The following is a 6,455-nucleotide window of genomic DNA, read 5'->3' as shown; positions in this document are numbered from 1 at the left end:
GCTGAAAAATTCAGCATAATCACTTCAGAATTTAGAAGCATTTAGATTCTTTTTAAATAAATCTCTCTGTTTGCGGAATGTCCCCTAATTCTTTTCACACTCAATAGTAATTTCAATAACAGCGTTTGTGATGGCAATAGAGAGATATAATTAGAGGCAAATGGGTGAATTTTGTGAGCAAATTTCCTTTTCCTACAGTGATATCCAAAGTTAAAAAAATCAAAGATTTTAATGAAACATTTTAAAGGATGAAATCAAATCCTTAAATTAGAAAACAAATGACTCAAGTTATTTCTTCCTCCGAAATCGTGCCTAAAGAAAGTGATTGATAAGAGAAATGCTATCACTATCTTGCAGAAGGCTGAATGATTTCCAGGTTTGCAGGAAATATGTTTTAGAGAAAGGGAGATAAATCAGCAGATCTCTAACTTTTCTTGGGACTAGACTCAACCGATTTTTAAACCAGGTACACTCAGCTACTTAGGTACATGGAAACTGCTCTCAGGCTTTATTGAATTGCTGGTTAATACACAGGAACTAAATTAGGTCTATAATTTCGGATGCCCTTTTTTTAATGACTCATTTTTCTGTCAATAAAATTGACAACAGAGACCAGCACAGTTCCTTTGCCCACCTCCGATCTGCCTTGTTGAGTCATGTGACACAGTCGAGTGTTGCCAGATATAGGCTGTCACTTTCCACTGGCGTTTCATTGAAATAAGATTAGAGAAATGAAGCCTGCACAAACCCAGGGAGGTTTTCAGCAGACACGAGGGATGGCAGCAATCATTCACCAGAAAGTCTCACATAGGAGATTTTCATTGATAGTGCAAACTTAATTTGTATATCTAAAGATGAAGTACCTTCCTTTTCCGGTAAAAGTCATTTCCTTTGTCAGGGGACGTCTTTATTGGCCTCAGAACCTCCTAAAAGATTCCCTCCCATAGCTTATCTTCCTTCCATTTCTAAGACCAGAGAGGAATTTCTAAGATGAAATAGGGAAGTTAGGTTTAGCCATGAGCTGAAGTCACATAAATAATCTGCAAATGTACTCATCACAAGGAAAAGACTTTAATGATCCTTTCATAATCTTTTTCAAAGGAAAAAAAAAAAAAAGGATAACCCTCAGCTTTATTCTGACATTTTCCCTCGATGATGCCAATCAAGTCATTTATTGGTTAGTATAACCAGAAGACTGTACTCATGAATATTTTGACATTTAAAGAAGGATAATAAAGGAACAGATATATAAGCTTGTCTGCCAAAGGATATAGTGATATGCTGCATAACAGCCACCTTGGCAATAATGTGCTTCTCCACTATAAGGGAGAAAAATGAAGAGGCCCAGAGACAACAATGAAAGGTAAAGTGCAAATGTGACGATTTTTATCAACAAGATAGAAATTACGAAGACATATTTGTGTTAATTTTTTTTATTTTAGTTAATTTCATTAACAATTAAATTAAAAATATAGAAGCTAGGAATAATTTTTAAAATGACATTGGCTGTTCAAGAAAAGAAATAAAATGCAAAAAATGAAAAATAAAATATTGAGATATCGCTTCGCCTGGCTTAGACTGGCAATGAATTTTTTAAAGTTAAATAACAGGCTCAATGATCAGAGTGTGAGAAAATCAGCATTATCATTCTTGTTGTTCATGAATATAAGCTGGTAGAAATCCTATAGGGAATAATTTAGACATACCCATCAAAGGTATAGCAGTACCCTACTGTTTTACTCTGAAAGTTCCAATTTTAGGAATTGAGTCTAATGATGTACTCCTGCTCATGTGAAATATCTTTGAATACAGATTTTAATTGGAGGACTGCTAGAAATAAGAACAACAGAAATTGGAAGCAACTTATCTTTAACTTATAAATATATACAATGAAATATTACATGGCATCCAAGGCAAGTAAGACAGATAATTATCGAAAAGTTCATATTAAAAATGTATTTACAAAAAAAATGCAGAATAGTGTGTACTGTATAATTCTATCTGTGCATATATGCTTACCAGTGCATACTCTGGAGGTATACATTAGAAACCAACAAGAGTGAGTGGCTGCATAAGAGGATAAAAATGGGGAAATTTTTAATTTCTATCATGCACAGGTGTTACCTGAAGCAGGGGGCAGAAAAGAAAAAAGATAATAAAATATCCCAAGAGAGAAAGAAAGATCAAAAATAATTCTCTGTGTACAATCAATCTAACACAATTAGAAAAGTGCTTTCTATGTGAAAAGCAATAGATCTTTGCTGGTAATTATTCTCTCCATTTTTATAGGATTTTAGAATTTGAAAGCATTTTCCCAGAGTTGACGCCAAGAGAGCTATATTCCAAAACTTGGACCCATGCTGACTCATTGCCTAACTGTAAGGAAGTCATTTTATCTTTTTATACTTTTATATCTGACTCTTTGTACAATGGCTGTATGTTTTATCTTCTTTTCAAGTCAAATGTAATGTCAAAAAATAAACCACAGAATTGAATTTTTTTTTTTTTAGCAAATATGCACCATAGTTCTAAAAATTGTTTCCTTCAGATCCTTAGGGAAAGAATAGAATATTTTAATATTAATCTTTAAATTCAAAGAATTATTTTCCTAAACCATTTCTTTGTCTTGTGTTTTCTCTGAGTTGCATTCTCACAGTCTGGCTGCTTCTGTTCTCATTTGAGCTTTTGTTGACAGGCTTCAAAAACAGCATTTATTTAGCTCCTTTGGCCAATGCAGTGAGTTATTTAACTCTTTAACCACTGCCAGTCTAATCCATGTAACTACAGGGTGGCTGCCTCACCACTCCTTGGGTTACCCCGGACCCTCTGTCTTCTTATAATCTGAGCCTATTTTTCTTTCCAATTCCCACCAAGCCAGGTTCACATTCAGACTGTGAGTTCTGCTAAGGTTAGGAGCTGCTGTCAGCTCCAATTAGATTCTATTCCTCACTACAAGCCTACTGTGGAATGTACTCCCTTAATAAAATTTAGTCTGAAATAGACTGTGCTAAAGGTCAAGATAAGATAGCCTTTGGCTTCCCCCTAGATTCTAAATTGATTTTCTAGTTCATGAACCTCCTCTTTTATATTTGTTTGCAAGACGACATGACCTTAGTGGAAAGGAGTTCTGATAATACACCCATCTAGTGCCATTGTTCTTGGAGGCTTTACCTGGAATGGGTTGTATGCTGGGAGTTTAAGATCCTCGGTGCCCTAAAATTTGATAATCAAGGTCATCATATTTCCTTGTCAGAGCCTCCTTTGATTCTTCCTCCCTTAAGCATATATGTTGTCTCCCTTCCTTTCAGCTAACATATAGAGTTCCACTCTTAGGTTGGTCCTTGATGCACTTCTGTAACACTTGCACCACAGGGGCATGGGCTGCTCTTGAAGATATCGATGTACAGGAGAAAACTGAGACCCCAGTGAGTTCCTGGAGATTATAGTAGAAATGACTCTCAATGAACAGGCTTTCATTAAGTACCTATTATGTGGACTCAGATAGCATATAATGTAGTTGAAGAGATGAGTCATGAACTCATGCATAGACTACGGACAGCAGTAAATGATGTATGCCAAATAAATGGCACATAAATTAAAATATCATGGGAGCATATAATCAGATAGCAACTAGTTCCAGCTGAGATAAGCTTGGAAGGCTTCTTGGACAACTTCAATTGAGTTTTCAAGGATAGGAAGGATTTAGGCCATTGAAGTGAAGAGATACTACCAAAGGAGGAAAAGGCATTAAGCCAAAAACCTTCACAAACCTTTTTTTACAAACCCTATAAAATAGGTCTGGGGTGCAGTGACCATGCATATTGGCCAGAGTGGAGGTGTTTGGGATACGTAGTTCAGAAGGTTTGCTATACTCAGAGACACCGCCCCCCGCTTCAGGAAATTGCCTATCCTATAGCCTTCTGCTCAAGAAAGAAACTCCAGTACTACCACCACGCTGCCCTTTATGTTTTAATTGCATGGATAGACTGGCTATAGGCAAGTGACTCAAAAACAATCCAATCAATTACCACCATGGTGTCCTGGAATGACGGCCTCTGTCCAGAAGAGATGAGAGTGTTTAGCTGAATTATGTATACCAGCTGCCTTTGGAATTTGACGACTGAGCATATAACAGCAAAGGGAAGCAAAGGTGACTGCAGGATGACCATACAGATGACCCCTTTCTTTGTTATTTTCCTTCCTCCTTCCTTCCTTTCCCTCCCTCCCTCCCTCCCTTCCTTCCTTTCCTTCTTCCTTCCGTCATTTCTTTCTTTCTTTCTCTTTGACACACCTGTGGCATATAGAAGTTCCCAGACGAGGGGTCAAATCAGAGCTGCAGCTGCCAGCCTATGCCACAGCCACAGCAACACTGGATCCCAGCCACATCTTTGACCTACCCCGCAGCTTGTGGCAATGCCAGATCCTTAATCCACTGAGTGAAGCCAGCGATTGAACCTGCATCCTCACAGACACTATGTTGGGTTCTTAACCTGTTGAGCCACAATGGGAACTCCATTTTTTAACATTTTTAAAATTGAAATACAGTTGACATATGCCCTTCTTCTATCTTGAGTCTCTCTCTGCATCCACAAGAAGCACCAAATCCTGGGTATCGATATATGAGATGGAGAAGTGAAGGATTATGGGGCAGGGTCCTGGAGTTAGGCTCTTACTCATGGCTTTGGAATTTGCAGAAAGATTTATAATGCCTCAATGCCCCCACCCCCATGGTCAGAGAAAGTGGGAAAGTGTGCTAATGTGAGGGAAAGATGGAGGGAGGAGAGCCTTTCAACATATGAAGCTTCTTTTCAAGTTTATAAATTTCAGAATTTAATCTGTTCATAAGTAGCATTACTTGGCGATCACCATCTTCATTCAGAGAGGCAGTATAGTATAGAGGTTAAGAGCCCCAAAATCTGGCACCTGAGTTCTTAGAATTGAGTCCTGCCTCCCCCACTATTAGCTACATAACCTAGAGCATGTTATTTTGTTTCTCTGTACCTTGGTTTCCACATTTAAAAACAGTAAGCAGGATGATAATAATATCTGCCTTCTAAATAAAGTACATGGCACATAGTAAGAATGATATAAACACTGTTAAATAAACTTGCATATTTTTATTTTGAAAGATTCTATGTAAGCACAGTGGGTATTGTGTGCCCTCAGCCCTACTGACTTAGGTAAAACACTTAGGGTCATTTTTATGGTGAATATATGATATGATGGGATAAGGAGTCCTGTTTGGATACCCTGCTAGCAGAATAAAATAAAAAAATAAAATAGGAGTTCCTGCTGTGGCATAGTGGGTTAAGAATCTAACTGCAGTGGGTCAGGTTGCTGCAGAGGCATGGGTTTGAACCCCAGCCTAGCACAGTGGGTTAAAGTACCCAGGATTGTGCAGCTTTGGCTCAAATTCAATCCCCTGGCCTGGGAATTTCCATATGCCATGGGTATGGCCATAAAAAAAAAGGTAAATAAAAAAGAGGGTTCTAGAATTCATTTCTTCCCACAACACTGGGCAGCAGGAAGAGAAATCTGTGAGACTTTTGTCAAGAATGAGAGCCCCATAGAGGGACAGTAGTTCAGGTGTCACAGCAGCCTCTGCATCTTCTCTAGGTACCAGTATGTATGGTTGTGCCACACAGCACGTTGAGGGAGACCATCTCACGGGAATCAATTCCATCTTTGCAAGGAGAGTGCAAGATACAGCAATACAGAGTTACGTCAATGAGGCATTTTAAAAATCATTTGTTCTTTGACATTCTCTAAAACAAAACAAGAAGAAACAACAACAGCAATACCTAAAACGCATGCCTCAGCAAGCAGACAATGATGGCCCTGGCACTGACTCTGTCTGGGTAATGGGAGACCACAACAGGACACTCGGAGCCCTGCAGCTCCCAGATGGAGAGAAGGTTCTTTCACAGCAACTCTGGGAAGAAAGAGGACTAGAGAGCCAAAGCTGGTGATCAGCAGATTTCTGACGACGGCTGGGAGTGACAAGAACTGAAAAGCACCGGATTTTAATACTCATCTGGTTTCCAGTCTCATCTAACACATTTGGTCTTGCATAGGACAATTTGTCTTTCTTCCCAGGCTCCCAGGAGGAGTCTTTTCTGACATTAGATCCATTTTAGCCTTCTTTTGTTCCCACATACCTAAGGTCTAGCAAAAGCCTTCCTTCCTGATCATATATCCCAGCCTGCTGTCAAAACATCCACTGTCTCTGTCTTAAAATCGCTGATCAAAGCAAGATCTTTATTTCCTCAAATCTGCTCTATCTTAAAAACTTCCCTCCTCTTCTGGTTTCGATTGTCCAGAGTCTACTCAAAACGCTTGAAAAGACTTCATCTTCTTAAGCCTCATTGTACCACAATATTTCTGTTCTTAGAATCCTACAGTTGCTCTGGATTGTTCCCTGAATCTCATGAAAATCTAAGACTATGGGCCTTATT

At 38.7% G+C, this 6,455-nt stretch overlaps 1 long non-coding RNA gene across 1 annotated transcript; it reads left to right on the top strand.

The window, feature by feature from the left end:
- Positions 1–2,300: 2,300 nt before the first annotated feature.
- On the top strand, positions 2,301–5,782 carry LOC125121581 (uncharacterized). The gene is made up of 2 exons (XR_007133505.1): positions 2,301–2,378; positions 5,617–5,782. It is a non-coding gene; the product is annotated as an uncharacterized LOC125121581 (long non-coding RNA).
- Positions 5,783–6,455: the final 673 nt, after the last annotated feature.

Source organism: Phacochoerus africanus, chromosome 2 (genome assembly GCF_016906955.1).
Source record: "Phacochoerus africanus isolate WHEZ1 chromosome 2, ROS_Pafr_v1, whole genome shotgun sequence".
Taxonomy (NCBI): Eukaryota; Metazoa; Chordata; class Mammalia; order Artiodactyla; family Suidae; genus Phacochoerus; species Phacochoerus africanus.
This window is presented reverse-complemented; position numbering and strand designations above follow the sequence as displayed.